Source organism: Doryrhamphus excisus, chromosome 9 (genome assembly GCF_030265055.1).
Source record: "Doryrhamphus excisus isolate RoL2022-K1 chromosome 9, RoL_Dexc_1.0, whole genome shotgun sequence".
Taxonomy (NCBI): Eukaryota; Metazoa; Chordata; class Actinopteri; order Syngnathiformes; family Syngnathidae; genus Doryrhamphus; species Doryrhamphus excisus.
The window spans coordinates 20,322,061-20,338,920 of record NC_080474.1 but is presented as its reverse complement, the minus strand read 5'-3'; the positions used below and the strand labels follow the sequence as shown (position 1 = coordinate 20,338,920).

Below are 16,860 nucleotides of genomic sequence, written 5' to 3'. Positions count from 1 at the left end.
GACTGGTCGACAGCCAATCACAGGGCACATATAGACAAACAACCATTCACACTCACATTCATACCTATGGACAATTTGGAGTGGCTAATTAACCTAGCATGTTTTTGGAATGTGGGAGGAAACCGGAGTACCCGGAGAAAACCTACGCATGCATTTTTTAACATTATTAGAGTCCTCTAGACCTTAAATAACACCCCTACAGTCACCTTTACACTCATTCATTCATTTTCTACCGCCTGAATGTGAGTGTGAATGGTTGTTTGTCTATATGTGCCCTGTGATTGGCTGGCCACCAGTCCAGGGTGTACCCCGCCTCTCGCCCCAAGACAGCTGGGATAGGCTCCAGCACCCCCATACGACCCTCGTGAGGAAAAGCGGTAGAAAATGAATGAATGAACGGACATTATTAGAGCCCTCTAGACATAAAATAACACCCCTATAGTCAGTTATAGTCAGTTGTTTTTTTTAAGAAAAATTAAAATACATGGAAAATATAAAAACCGGAGGACGCCAGCGAAAAAAAAGACGCTACTACACCTTTAAGGCCTTCTTTACACATACACACTCACATAGCACAATCAAAGTTGCGCAACACTGATACAATAGATATAGCATTGTTCTACACATACTTACTTTTACTTTAAGGGGGGCGTGGCAACTTATTTTTCGATGGTCTGATCATGGAGTAGGCGGCACGGCGGTCTGGTGGTTAGTGCGCAGACCTCACAGCTAGGAGACCAGGGTTCAATTCCCACCCTCGGCCATCTCTGTGTGGAGTTTGCATGTTCTCCCCGGGTTTTCTCCGGGTACTCCGGTTTCCTCCCACATTCCAAAAACATGCTAGGTTAATTAGCCACTCCAAATTGTCCATAGGTATGAATGTGAGTGTGAATGGTTGTTTGTCTATATGTGCCCTGTGATTGGCTGGGCTCCAGGGTGTACCCCGCCTCTCGCCCGAAGACAGCTGGGATAGGCTCCAGCACCCCCATACGACCCTCGTGAGGAAAAGCGGTAGAAAATGAATGAATGAACGGACATTATTAGAGCCCTCCAGACATAAAATAACACCCCTATAGTCAGTTGTTTTTTTTAAGAAAAATTAAAATACATGGAAAATATAAAAACCGGAGGACGCCAGCAAAAAAAAAAGACGCTACTACACCTTTAAGGCCTTCTTTACACATACACACTCACATAGCACAATCAAAGTTGCGCAACACTGATACAATAGATATAGCATTGTTCTACACATACTTACTTTTACTTTAAGGGGGGCGTGGCAACTTATTTTTCGATGCTCTGATCATGGAGTAGGCGGCACGGCGGTCTGGTGGTTAGTGCGCAGACCTCACAGCTAGGAGACCAGGGTTCAATTCCCACTCTCGGCCATCTGTGTGTGGAGTTTGCATGTTCTCCCCGGGTTTTCTCCGGGTACTCCGGTTTCCTCCCACATTCCACAAACATGCTAGGTTAATTAGCCACTCCAAATTGTCCATAGGTATGAATGTGAGTGTGAATGGTTGTTTGTCTATATGTGCCCTGTGATTGGCCGGCCACCAGTCCAGGGTGTACCCCGCCTCTCGCCTCGAAGACAGGTGGGATAGGCTCCAACACCCCCATACGACCCTAGTGAGGAAAAGCGATAGAAAATGAATGAATGAACGGACATTATTAGAGCCCTCTAGACATAAAATAACACCCCTATAGTCAGTTATAGTCAGTTGTTTTTTTTTAAGAAAAATTAAAATACATGGAAAATATAAAAACCGGAGGACGCCAGCAAAAAAAAAGACGCTACTACACCTTTAAGGCCTTCTTTACACATACACACTCACATAGCACAATCAAAGTTGCGCAACACTGATACAATAGATATAGCATTGTTCTACACATACTTACTTTTACTTTAAGGGGGGCGTGACAACTTATTTTTCGATGGCCTGATCATGGAGTACTTAAGAACAAGGTGTCCCATCTGCAGGATCGGGAAGCGGATGCTCGGGTTGCAGCGTTCCGCTTAAAAATCCCCAAACGTCCAAAGACGTTTAAGGAGTCGGATCACCAGGGCGCCTTGTCTTAATTCATTCATTGTTTTTTTTCCAGCAGTTTAGCTGCGGTCACCGGGAGCGGAATGACCCCTCTTCAAGTATTAAAAGTGTCTCAACAAACGTCGGGATTAGCCGGAGGATGCCGCAGGGAGCCGGGCGTTGACGGACAGCGGGCGGGGGGTGGGGGGGGGTTCGGACTAAGAAACAAACAAGCGGCCGTGACGGAGCTGAAGGTTGCGCCAGTGAAAAGATCAGAGTGGCATTTGGCTCCGACGCCGGGATGCGTTTGCGGTCTCGTTACAATACCATGGCAACGGATGCTTTATACACTCCTCCTCTCGGGCCCCCCCCCTGCCGAGTGTCCCGACTGGATGCTGAATTATTTAAAAAGACATTTTTACTCACTAGTGGCTATTTAGTGCGTAGAAGCCAATTAGGAATGCTATTAAAACTGGCTCAGCTGTGTGCCCATCCGGCCCAGAATTCCCATTCATCATGCAGGGTCCGTGCCTCCTCCTCCTCCTCCTCCTCCTCGTCATCACGTGTGATTGACAGCCTCCCACAGGAAGGAGGTGCTGTGATTTTCTCATGGGGCAAAGTTAATGATGCCAACTAAGAAAATAATAGCAAAAAAAAAAAAAACATCACGTTGAAGCATTTGGTGCGGCCCGGGCTTCCTTGAGAGAGGATTAGCGACTGAGGAGACATTTTTTTTTTTTTTTTTTTTTTTTTTGGGAGGTAGAGCTGAGACTGAGGACGCAGTTTGAGCTTAGACGAGGAAAACTGGTGTTTTGTGAGAGGAAATATTCCTTTTCTGTGCTCACTTTGGACAGATGCATGGCGGAGAGGTAAGATTCTTTTTTTTTTTTTTTTTTTTTTTTTTTTTCCAAAATGAGTGTCACCTTAAATTCTGTCATAAATAACAAAAATGCAACCCAAAAGCTTGCATTCACTTTTTTTTTTTTTTTTCCAAAATGAGTGTTACCTTAAATTCTGTCATAAATAACAAAAATGCAACCCAAAAGCTTGCATTCACCTTTTTTTTTTTTTCCAAAATGAGTGTTACCTTAAATTCTGTCATAAATAACAAAAATGCAACCCAAAAGCTTGCATTCACTTTTTTTTTTTTCCAAAATGAGTGTCACCTTAAATTCTGTCATAAATAACAAAAATGCAACCCAAAAGCTTGCATTCACTTTTTTTTTTTTTCAAAAATGAGTGTCACCTTAAATTCTGTCATAAATAAAAAAAATGCAACCCAAAAGCTTGCATTCACTTTTTTTTTTTTTTTTCCAAAATGAGTGTCACCTTAAATTCTGTCATAAATAACAAAAATGCAACCCAAAAGCTTGCATTCACCTTTTTTTTTTTTTTTTTTTAAATGAGTGTCACCTTAAATTCTGTCATAAATAACAAAAATGCAACCCAAAAGTTTGCATTCACCTTTTTTTTTTTTTTCCAAAATGAGTGTCACCTTAAATTCTGTCATAAATAACAAAAATGCAACCCAAAAGCTTGCATTCACTTTTTTTTTTTTTCCAAAATGAGTGTCACCTTAAATTCTGTCATAAATAACAAAAATGCAACCCAAAAGCTTGCATTCACCTTTTTTTTTTTTTTTTCAAAAATGAGTATCACCTTAAATTCTGTCATAAATAACAAAAATGCAACCCAAAAGCTTGCATTCATTTTTTTTTTTTTTGCCATGATGATGACGCCTGCGTGTTATCAAACATTCCTGACAATCTCGCTTGTTTTCAGTGCACTCACATGTATTTTCATACTTACTCCAACCCCCGCAGGCTACGTCGGGGGTTTTTATTACACATCATTCGCCGTGCGTTGATGCTGTAGGCTGACATGACAAGGTCAAGCCCGACTTGTTCCATCCGATAACTGCAAACGTTACACACAAAGTGAGAAGGAAAGTGATTGTGTATGGGCTCCAAGCCAGATACAGATATTTGTACTAATACTTTTTTGCCTCCTAAATTTATGACTTTATTCCCTTAATTTTTTCTCGTAAATGTACCCCTTTTTTCATAAATGAAAAAAAATAATAAATTATGAGACATCATATTTACACTCAGCTGCACGGCGGTCGAGTGGTTTGCGCGCAGACCTCAAGTTTTTCATGGTAAATTGTTCTCGTAAATGTACCCTTTTTCGGTAAATGTACAACTTGTTTTCCCATAAATGGACAAAATTATTCTCGTAAATTTTTGACTTTATTCTCTTAAATTTTTCTTGTAAATGTACTACTTGTTTTTCCATAAGTGGATGAAATTATTCTCGTAAATTTTTTACTTTATTCTCAAAATTTCATAATTTTTTTCAGGGATGTCCGATATTGTCCGACTGCAACTAAATAGTGACAAAAAAATGAGACATCATATTTACACTCAGTTGCACGGCGGTCAAGTGGTTTGCGCGCAGACCTCACAGCTAGGAGACTTGAGTTCAACTTAAGTTTTTCATGGTAAATTTACGACACTATTGCCGTAATCTCAAATCTCTAAATCTGAGTTGGCTATAAAAAGGGGACATGAAAAGGTAATATGACTTTTTTCTCATATATTTATGACTAATTTCTGTCAATGTACTACTACTTTTTTGCCTCCTAAATTTATGACTTTATTCTCATAAATTTTTCTTGTAAATGTACCCCTTTTTTACGTAAATGTACAACTTGTTTTCCCATAAATGGACAAAATTATTCTTGTAAATTTTTTACTTTATTCCCTTAATTTTTTTACTTTATTCCCTTAAATTTTTCTCGTAAATGTACAACTTGTTTTCCCATAAATGGACGAAATTATTCTCTGAAATTTATGACTTTATTCTCTTAAATTTTTCTCGTAAATTTACAACTTGTTTTCCCATAAATAGACAAAATTTTTCTTGTAAATTTTTGACTTTATTATCTTCAATTTTTCTCAATTTGTCTCAAAATTTCATTATTTTTTAGGGATGTCCGATATTGTCCGACTGCAACTAAATGGTGACTAAAATATGAGACATCATATTTACACTCAGCTGCACGGCGGTCGAGTGGTTTGCGCGCAGACCTCAAAATGTACTACTTCTTTTTTGCCTCCTCTATTGATGACTTTATTCTCTTAAATTGGCTTTTTTCTTGTAAATGTACCGCTTTTTTTCGTACATTTCCAACTTGTTTTATAGATAAAAATGTCCATAAATGGACAAAATTATTCTTGTAATTTTTTACTTTATTCTCAAAATCTCATAATTTTTTTTAACAATGTCCGATATTGGGTTTTTTTTGCTGATATTGTTAACTGTCAATTTCCGATCCCGATATCAGCTGATACCAATATGTGTAACATGACATATCGCCTGGGGTGGATTATAATAATTTAATATCGGTTTTCATGATCGGGAAAAAAATCTGATACCGACTGATATCACATTTTTTTAGATTTTTTTTTTCCAATGTGTACTACTACTTACTACTATATATATATTTCATTCATTCATTTTCTTACCGCTTATCCTCACATGGGTTGCTGGGCTGCTGGAGCCTATCCCAGCTGTCTTTGGGTCGAGAGGCGGGGTACACCCCTGGACTGGTGGCCAGCCAATCACAGGGCACATATAGACAAACAACCATTCACACTCACATTCATACCTATGGACAATATGGAGTCTCCAAACTTGTATCGCTAATCTCAGTGCTAGTTGTGTTTAAGTTGGGTTGATATTGATATTCAAACTGCGGCACGTGCTCATTGAGGCCTGTTCACATGAGGATTTAGCCGCCAATCAAACGGTATTATGTCTCGTTACGTTAATGATTTTTCCAGCCACGTGAGCGCGCCGCAGTGTGTCTTCCTATTGGCTTCCTATTGATTAGAAAATAGAGACCCCGCCCCCTGCTTCCTTTGACCTTCCACTGGATGAAGCGTATAGATTGTTGATGGTTGGATGGATAGATGGGTTAATACGGATGTTGGTCTTACTGCTAGCTTACCAATACTCATGATTACAGTATCAATCGATACTGTAATATTAATCATATTAATGCAGTTTTATGGAAATGCAACTTGATTAGGGTTGCACGGTGGTCGAGTGGTTAGCATGCAGACCTCACAGCTAGGAGACCAGGGTTCAAATCCACCCTCGGCCATCTCTGTGTGGAGTTTGCATGTGTGGGTTTTCTCCTTTTGGATTATTATTATGTTATTGTTATTATTGTGCTTAATGTGAGATAGTTCAAGCCTGCAATAAAATCCTGTTGTTTTGGTGAGTGCTTGGATGCACGGAATACGCACATTGAATGCATTACATTTGTGTTTTAGTTCATGGAGCCATTTTTATTTTTGAAAATGCTCAATTTAGGCACACACTGGTGCCCCTCCCCCTGTCTCTTACTCATCCAATCAGCAGTCAGAACTCAATACAGTTGCAAATGAATGAATGAATGAATGAATATAATATATATTTATATATATATTATTATTTATAATTATTATATAATTATAATTATAATAATTATTATACCCATGGGTTAAATAATAACTTTATAATTATAATAATTATATATTATATTATTATTATTTATTATTATTATTTATAATTATTATATATAATAAATATATAATAAAATAATATAATATATAAAATATAATAATTATAATATATAATAAATATATAATAAAATAATATAATATATAAAATATAATAATATATAATTATAATATATAATATAATTATTATAATTATAATTATAAAGTTACTATTTAATCTATGGTTCCGAAGCTATATTATATATTATTATATATTATATATAACAATTATTATAATTATAATTATATAATAATTATAAAGAATAATAATAATAATAATCCATACAAAAGTCATATTTTATACAGGATTAGATACTATATTAGATAGTGGGGAAAAAACATCAAATACGAACATAAAAACTAACACATGACGATTTTAGTGTACTATATACAATGATAAAATACTCCAAACCCGAGTACCATACCTTGCCAACTGCAATAATCAATAACTCATATCATAACTAAATCATAACTACAGTTATAGTGATCGTGTGTCATCATTCCATTCAGACAAATATGCTGCTGGTGCGTTCAGTGTCCTCGTCTATTAGAATGTTTGTGGAGAGCCGTGGCCTCTTTCCATGCTCTAGCCCCCCACCCCCGCCCACCCCCCCACACACCACTCCCCCCCCCGCTGCAGCAATGTGCAGGGCCGTATGCATGCGTGCCTAAAAAGTGGCTCGATAGAAACGAGAAGAGAGGCCGGGCGGAAAGTTTCGATCCTCCTCCTGCTGGTGTGAGTGGATGAGGAGGAGCAGGCAGGAGCAGGCAGGAGCAGGCAGGAGCAGGCAGGAGCAGGCAGGAGCAGGCAGGAGCGACGGCGGCCAAAGTTCACTCACTGACTCAGTCAGTCAGTCAGTCAGTCAGTCAGTCACAGCACTGCTTTGTCCGACACTTGAATGCTCTCTTCTTGCTGACTGATGGATGTCATCATGAGGCGGGTAAGTCACTTTGGCGTTTGTGCGTTCGTGTCGTGTCGTGTCGTTGCTCGAGAAAACACCATCTTGAATTTTAACACGGGAGGAAGGCCTTCTTGTGTTTACTGATTCCTTCGTGTTTTCATCGCTCCATTCCCAAAGGGGAGGGGATGACTAAGCAGGAAGCCATCAAAAGCAGGAGTAGAACTTCTTTCATAGTCAATCCCGGCTATTTTGTCGAGGAGGCGTCTATTTAAATCGAACCCGAGCATTCATTTCCTTTTGGAACGGAACTTGTGCTTATGTGGTTTCTGTGAGTCATAAAAGTTTTTATTGCTTTCAAAGCGATAACACGACCTTTCATGCGTTACCTGCTCACCTCATGACCTTGACAATGCCAAAGCGTTTGTTTATTATCGTGCCGACAGTTTTTTTTTTTAGAGCGACAATGTCGGGACACGGCGGGTTTGTTTTCATGGTCCGTCCTGCTAATTGGTTACTTATCTGGTTCCTGTAAGGAGGAATGTTTGACATCTTCCCACCAGAGAGTGTCGATCGCCCCAGAGACAAACAGACGTGGAGGTGTCGCCATGGTAACGAATGAGGGCTCTTGAAGGAGTCAATATTATTGAAGAAAAGTTGAAGGATTTTTGCCATTTTTTTTATGATAATGGGTATAATTATGTTATCACATTGTATAACACTGGAAAATAAAATTATATAAAATGTATATAAAAATATTTTATATATAAAAATATTTATATAAAATATTTTAAAATATTTTTTATATAAAGATATATAATTTTAAAAATATAATAATGTAAAATTAAATTTAAAAAAATCTGTATCCAAATATTTTTAATATATTAATTTTTTAAAAATCTTGCCTTGCAGTATTTTTAAGCATACAAATGAAGTAAAATAGAAATATAAGGCATTCAAATGATGCATTCAAAGACGTTAATTAAATGTAATATTCTACACTGGTCACTAGGTGTCACTAGTGTTACTGTTACGGTTCAGACTTGAGTGCCAGAACAACATACTTTTATTGCACGTTATCGCACACTAGACACAATAGTCCCTAAGAACACACGTCGGGCCAAAACTCAACGCCGAACCCCGACGTCAACTTCCTGTCCTCTCACCACACAGTCCCATCTATCACCGGGACACATTATATTATTATTACATATGTAATTATTATTACATATATATACATTATTCGATAATACCAGTGTAAACATGACCATATAGGGGTGTTATTTCCTGTGAAGGGCTCTAACGATGTTAAAAGGTCATAAAATGTATTTTTAATGCTCCATTTAGAAATAAGGAATCATACTTGCAGGTCTGGAACCAATAATAATAAAAAAAGATTACTGTGTAGGAAATCAGAGCAAACAAGACATGGAATATTAATAATAATCTGTTCTGAGACACATATTTTGTTCTCTCAGTTAATAGGTAGGTAGATATATTTTTATTTTATTCATCATTTGAATAGCAACAATAATAATTTAAAGGTGTGATCTCCAGCATTCAGAAAGTGCTCCAGCAATTGCAGTAATACAATCAGCCACACGGTGGTGCACTTTGACTGTCGCCCAAAATAAACTGCTTTTTGGCTTCTGTAAATGACTAGTCTGCTTTAAAGAGAAACATTATCATTATTGTTGTGTTTCAAGTGGCTAGTTTTTTTTTAATCTATATTTTCTTGTGCGTGTTTGTCAAAACAACAACGACAAAAGTCCCCTCTTGGTTTTGGAAAGGTCTTGGTGTTTTCCTTCACCGTCGGCACGTGCCAAGCCACACACAGGAAATGAGAGTTTGCAGCTGACCTCAACAACACAGTGAGAACGCAGGAAGAATAATAGAAAGCAGCGTTGTCCAAAAGCACCTCCAGAATGGAACAGATGCTTTGATGGCCAGATCTGCACCAAATGTATTACCTTTTGAATCATTCTTGGAACTAAAAACATGAACATAACTTCATATTCGGCAAGTGGTGCAGGTGAAATAAATCCCCATACGCACCTTTATCCAGATCTGCACCATTTTCCTTGACCTTCATCTTAACCTTTAACAACCATTTTGTGGTAGTTCGTTAAGTCGGTGTTGACCCTCTTATGTTTCATTTTGTGATTGGTGGAGGTAGAAATGTTTTGATCACCACCTTTATCACCACCTTTATCCAGTCATATCACCTCGTACTTCGGTACGGGACTAAAAAGTAAAAAAAAAAAAAATAAAAAAAAAAAACCTTAAACCATATTCGGAAAGCAGGAAGTGAACAAATGTAACAGTTACTGATTGTAAAAGTACCAGTTGGAGGGGTAGGATTTAATAAGCTTTGCTTCTTCCTACTCCTTTTGGACATGTGGAACTGTTTTATATTTTTTAATTTAAAAAATTAAAAATTAATAAAATTTAAAAAATAAAATAAAAATAAAAATAACCCTTAAACCATATTTGGAAAGCAGGAAGTGAACAAATGTAACAGTTACTGATTATAAAAGTACCAGATGGAGGGGTAGGATTTAATAAGCTGTGCTTCTTCCTACTCCTTTTGGACATGTGGAACTGTTTTTTAAATTAAAAATTTTTAAATTAAAAATCAATAAAATTAAAAAAAATAAAAAAAAACCTTATACCATATTAGGAAAGCAGGAAGTGAACAAATGTAACAGTTACTGATTGTAAAAGTACCAGATGGAGGGGTAGGATTTAATAAGCTTTGCTTCTTCCTACTCCTTTTGGACATGTGGAACTGTTTTTTTTAATTAAAAATGTTAAAATTAAAATAATTAAAAATTAGTAAAATTTAAAAATTAAAGAAAAAAAAACAAAACCTTAAACCATATTCGGAAAGCAGGAAGTGAACAAATGTAACAGTTAATGATTGTAAAAGTACCAGATGGAGGGGTAGGATTTAATAAGCTTTGCTTCTTCCTACTCCTTTTGGACATGTGGAACTGTTTTTTTTTAATTAAAAATGTTAAAATTAAAATAATTAAAAATTAGTAAAATTTAAAAATTAAAGAAAAAAAAACAAAACCTTAAACCATATTCGGAAAGCAGGAAGTGAACAAATGTAACAGTTAATGATTGTAAAAGTACCAGATGGATGGGTGGGATTTAATAAGCGCTGCTTCCTCCTACTCCTTTTGGACATGTGGAACTGTTTTTTAAATTTAAAAAAAATTAAATTAAAAAAATTAAAAATTAATAACATTTTAAAAATTAAAAAAAAAAACCTTAAACCATATTCGGAAAGCAGGAAGTGAACAAATGTAACAGTTAGTGATTGTAAAAGTACCAGATGGAGGGGTAGGATTTAATAAGCTTTGCTTCTTCCTACTCCTTTTGGACATGTGGAACTGGGAACTGATTATGTGATGCATTCAATTGTAATCTGATGCATGTTCAAATGAAATCAAACCATTACCATTACCATTAACATTACCAGTTCTGCACCAACCTGTATTGGCTTCCATATGTAATGACAACAAAAGACAATTGAGACCTCATGTCTCATTTTGTGGTTGGTAGAAGTCGTAAATCTCTGCTATGCACCTACGTATATCCAGACCTGCACCAACATTTATTGACTAAATCTACAGCTGCTGCTGCACACAAAGCGATGAAAGGACGCAGCAGCGGAAGCAGGAAGCAGGAAGCACGCATCTTAATCTCAGATCAGGTAGATTGTGTCTGTCTAATCAAGCGCTTTGCTGGGCCAAAGCCGTAAATCACATTACAGGCCTGAGTGGGCTTCAGAGGAGCACCAGCAGGCCTCCGTCGGACGTCGGACGTCGGTCACGGTTGCGTTGCGCAGACACCATCAGAGATAATGACATTAGGTGTCTTCCTCCAGGAAAGGAAAGGAAACAAGGAGCAATCAGCATCTCCTCGGGTCTGCGCTTTGCGGCCGTCATTAAGGCTGATAAAAGGCCGTAGCCAAACGGATTAGGAAGTGCTTGAGCGAGAAATTGTCTTCCTATCTTTGACATTGTCGTCGTTTCATCTCTAAACGAGCCATTACTTGCTAATCAAATCAAGCTGCGAGTGATAAGTTCATTTCTTTGTTTTTTTTTTTTTTTTTTTTTTTCTCCACGAGAAACTCAAGTGAGTCGTGCAACGTCTCACTCTTAGCGTCACACGTCAACAGACTTAAGGGGTCGGAACATTTTTAGCTAAGAGAGCCATGGAGGTTGTCGTGTCTTTGGGTCAAAGACATGAAAATATTAAACAGTTAAAAGTAATAAATAGCTAAAAGTTCTAATAAATATTGTTAAAAAACGCTATGGTTAAAAAGTGTACAGAGTGAGATGTCTTCTCGAGAAAGTATCATTTTTGGCCACTTGTGAGTGAGTGCTCTCGCATTTAGACAAGCTTTGTCGCATTCTCTCGGTGAAAAGCACGAAACGAAACGGGAACACCTCATAAACATAATTCATATGTTTCATACGTTATTTAAAATGAAAGTAATGAATAGCCAAAAGTTCTAATAAATATTGTTAAAAAACGCTAAGGTTAAAAAGTTTACAGAGTGAGACGTCTTCTCTAGAAAGTATCGTTTTGGGCCACTAGAGAGTGAGTGCTCTCGAATATAGACAAGCTTTGTTGCTGTCTCTCGGTGAAAAGCAGCCCAGAAAAGAAATGGGAAAACCTCATAAACATAATTCATATGTTTCATAAGTTAGTTAAAATGAAAGTAATAAATAGCTAAAAGTTCTAATAAATATTGTTTAAAAAAACGCTAAGGTTAAAAAGTTTACAGAGTGAGACGTCTTCTATAGAAAGTATCGTTTTGGGCCACTAGAGAGTGAGTGCTCTCGCATATAGACAAGCTTTGTTGCTCTCTCCGTGAAAAGCAGGCTGGCCTCACGGCAGACGCGAAACGGGAAAATCTCATAAACATAATTCATATGTTTCATAAGTTAGTTAAAATTAAAGTAATAAATAGCTAAAAGTTCTAATAAATATTGTTAAAAAACGCTATGGTTAAAAAGTGTACAGAGTGAGACGTCTTCTCGAGAAAGTATCATTTTTGGCCACTTGTGAGTGAGTGCTCTCGCATTTAGACAAGCTTTGTCGCTTTCTGTCTTGGTGAAAAGCACGAAACGAAACGGGAAAACCTCATAAACATAATTCATATGTTTCATAAGTTAGTTAAAATGAAAGTAATAAATAGCTAAAAGTTCTAATAAATATTGTTAAAAAAACGCAAAGGTTAAAAAGTTTACAGAGTGAGATGTCTTCTCTAGAAAGTATCGTTTTGGGCCACTAGAGAGTGAGTGCTCACGTATATACACAAGCTTTGTCGCTTTCTCTAGCTGAAAAGCAGGCTGGCCTCACGGCAGAAACGAAACGGGAAAACCTCATAAACATAATTCTATATTCATATTTCATTTTATTCATTCATATTCTAATATTATTTATTATTAATAATGTAATAATAATAATTATTTTTATTATTATTAGTATTTGTATTATTTTACTATTTATGATTGTGAGGTCTGATTTTGTAAACAAAATTAAAAAGTAAAAAATAAAATAAAATAAAAATAATATTTTTTTCATTATTAGTAATAATAATAATTATAATAATTGTTATAATAATAAATAAAATATTTATTATTTATTAATAATAATATAATAATTATTATTTTTTTTATTTTTTTTACTTTTTAAATATTTTTATTAAATATTAAGCATTATTATCTTTTTATTTACCACATATTGCGCAACTGCAGGGTCTTGAGACACATGCTAACTCGCAAACTAGAGAGCTAGCGACCTAAAACGGTAGCCTTCAAGTTATTTCCTTTAAACTTAAATAGCCAAAAAAAATTACCACTTCCACACGGATAGGGAGGATAACTATTAACAGTTATTTAACCTTTAACATGAACATTAATCAAACGTAATAATTTTTTTTCTGGGTACATGATACCATACAGCATCCATATCAAACTTACCACTTCCACACGGATAGGGAGGATAACTATTAACAGTTATTTAACCTTTAACATGAACATGAATCAAACGTAATAATTTTTTTCTGGGTACATGATACCATACAGCATCCATATCAAACTTACCACTTCCACACGGATAGGGAGGATAACTATTAACAGTTATTTAACCTTTAACATGAACATTAATCAAACGTAATAATTTTTTTTGGGTACATGATACCATACAGCATCCATATCAACATTAAACTTTCATAACAAGGCGGGGGCCTCAAACTAGTGTCTTGTGGACCACATTTGGCCCGCGGGCCGCATGTTTGAGACCACAAGGTTCAAAGCGTGAGAAAAAAAGTATCTTCCTAGTTAGCATAGGAACATTTGTCAAATTTGTTCTGTCCTTCCTAACAATAGCTCTCCTGCGGTGTTTTGTTCATATCAAGTGTCTGTCTTCCCGTCATTCCGGCAGAGGAGTCACTCTGGGGACTCGCCGTGATTGACAGGAGACGATACACGAGAAAGTTGACGTCAGCCCCTTTTGAGGGGCCGACTGGGACGTGGCAGACGATGTCACGTCACATCTACTTTGGCTCGGCGTCTGTCACGGCGGAGAGAGACAGGAAGTGAAGCGGAGGTGCTTGTTGTGTTTGTTTCACCATTCCAGATTTACTCGTGTTTGCGTTTGTCGGACATCCTCTCGTGTTGCCTCTTGGAATCTCCCGTGGGCGCAACACAGCAGCTTTGTGCAAGGTCAAAAGGACACACAGAGAAAGGATGAAAGGGAGCTGATAGCACATGAATGTACATACCTGAGTGTGTGAGCATATGAGCCTAGCCTTCATGCTCTCGCTCGCTCACTCTCTCTCTCTCTTTCTCTCTCACACACACACACACACTTCCAATGCCGGCCATCCCTCCGGGTTGTAGGTGGAGCTGAAGCTTTCCTGGAATTGTCGGGCAACTTTTCCTGTTGTGCTGACTCCACTCTCGCTCAATGAAGCTCTCTCTGCCTGACGCGGGATTAACAGGGAACATTTTTGCAGGATGCAGGTTGATTCCCGATGTCTACTCCGCTCTCGGATATGAATCGGATATGAATTTCCCAATTCGGGTCAAAGGTCTTGTTCAATCGGCAGAAATGTGTCAGCGGCGGCAGTGCAATGCGGTGCGAAATCCATCGGTGGGTAATTGGAGTGTTTTTCCTCATTTACCTGAACTTCTTTGACATTTGCTGCGTTTTTGCTCAAAATGATGCAATTTCTTCTCCAAGTTATACTTTTATAGTTTTAGACTTTTTCCCGCTTTTCCCTTCCCTCCCTACCGCCTGTGTCTTTTATTCTGAAAAACGCCTTAAGGTTACAAGAGCTTGCACGCAACCGCTATCCCGAAGTGACATCACCGTCACTAGAAACGACTCTGAAATTATGTGTGCTCTCGTCTTTCCGTGTTTGTGCGACACCACAATTCAAAGACGTGTGTGTATGTTTGTGTATCTTCTACACATAAAGGGGGGAACATTTGCCAAAATGTGCACCCCTACTGTGTTAAATGTGACATTATTTTTCAGATAAATACACTTTTATTCAACCGCATTGATATTTCTCAGGGCGGCACGGTGGTCTAGTGGAGTGTAAAGGTGACTGTAGGGGTGTTATTTAAGGTCTAGAGGACTCTAATAATGTTAAAAACTGGATTTAGAAGGTCATGAACGGGTTCTCGGCTGCACGGCGGACAGAGTGGTTAGCGCGCAGACCTCACAGCTAGGAGACCAGGGTTCAATTCCATCCTCGGCTATCTCTGTGTGGAGTTTGCATGTTCTCCCCGTGCATACGTGGGTTTTTTTTCTCCGGGTACTCCGGTTTCCTCCCACATTCCAAAAACATGCTAGGTTAATTAGCCACTCCAAATTGTCCATAGGTATGAATGTGAGTGTGAATGGTTGTTTGTCTATATGTGCCCTGTGATTGGCTGGCCACCAGTCCAGGATGTACCAAAGACAGCTGGGATAGGCTCCAGCACCCTTCGCGACCTTCGTGAGGAAAAGCAGTAGAAAATGAATGAATGAATGAACATTATTAGAGACCTCTCGACATGAAATAACACCCCTATAGTCACTTTTACACACATTTATAGTAAACATAACAGAAAAAAATACATATAAGGCATAAACAATTAATATATAATATTTAAATTTTTTGGAATGTTTATGTTCGGTTTCCTCCCACATTCCAAAAACATGCTAGGTTAATTAGCCACTCCAAATTGTCCATAGGTATGAATGTGAGTGTGAATGGTTGTTTGTCTATATGTGCCCTGTGATTGGCTGGCCACCAGTCCAGGGTGTACCCCGCCTCTCGCCCCAAGACAGTTGGGATAGGCTCCAGCACCCGGATAAGCGGTACAAAATGAATGAATGAATATATTTCTGATTTTTTTACATCTAGAAATGAGAAACCAACATTGCTAAAACTAATAGGCATTTCCAAACAAAAAACTACAACCAACATGGCTGCCTGCATCTTGTATTGCATCTCAATGGATGATGAAAGCGTACCTAATAAAGTTTAGAACTCAAAAGAAGCGTCACCCCTGCTGCCCTTTCTATCTGTATAATCTGCCTTGACGCCTTTTAATTTGGCCCAGAAAGTACTTTCACCCCCAACACACACACACACACACCACACACACCACACACACACACACACACACACACGCTTCTTGCCTCCATATGTTCCAGTGAAGACTGACAGCTCAGCCAAGCAGAAGTGGATTGGCCCGCTTGCTGATAGCTGGGACTCCATCCACACCATCACACACACTAAAGCTTTTGTTTCCCGAGTCGGGTCAGACACCCCAGCTGTGAGTCGACACACAAGGCCCGCCAACCGCGGGTGTGAACCCTTTACCTCTTCTGCTCATTATGTGTGACGGAGGCAAAAGCTCGTTATGGTGGAAAGTTTATAGACATTGAGGATATTTAAGGATATAACTATAGTCATTTGTATCCATTTATATATCCACACTGTATCATAGTCATAGTCCATTTATAGATCTATTCTATTTCGTCATTTATTTACTACTAATAATAATATAATAATAATATTTGAAAAGCACTTTTCAAAATACTCAAATACGCTTTACAGAAAAAATTGAGTTAAATAAAAGCAAGTAAACAAAGTAAAAGATACGTTAAAATACAACATTCATTCATTAATACACAGTTAAAACATAAACGGGACACAGTAGTCAGGTAAAAAAATAATAATTTAAATTTAGATTTAAAGAGGTGGATTTTTAGTTGTTTTTTGAAGGTGGGAAGGCTCTAATATCA

The 16,860-nt window shown here is 37.7% G+C and overlaps 1 protein-coding gene across 3 annotated transcripts in view; it reads left to right on the top strand.

Annotated features, from left to right (window-relative positions):
- Positions 1-16,860, top strand: part of mid1 (midline 1) — a 47,885-nt gene that overhangs the window by 16,671 nt on the left and 14,354 nt on the right. Inside the window, exon 1 of one of the 3 annotated variants that reach the window (XM_058082269.1) lies at positions 7,324-7,575. The exons of 1 other annotated variant lie outside the window; for it this stretch is intronic. The gene's annotated coding sequence lies outside the window, so the exon portion shown is untranslated. Of the gene's footprint in view, positions 1-7,323; positions 7,576-13,267; positions 14,710-16,860 lie in introns of those variants that run through there. One more of the 3 variants, XM_058082268.1, reaches the window with a different exon arrangement.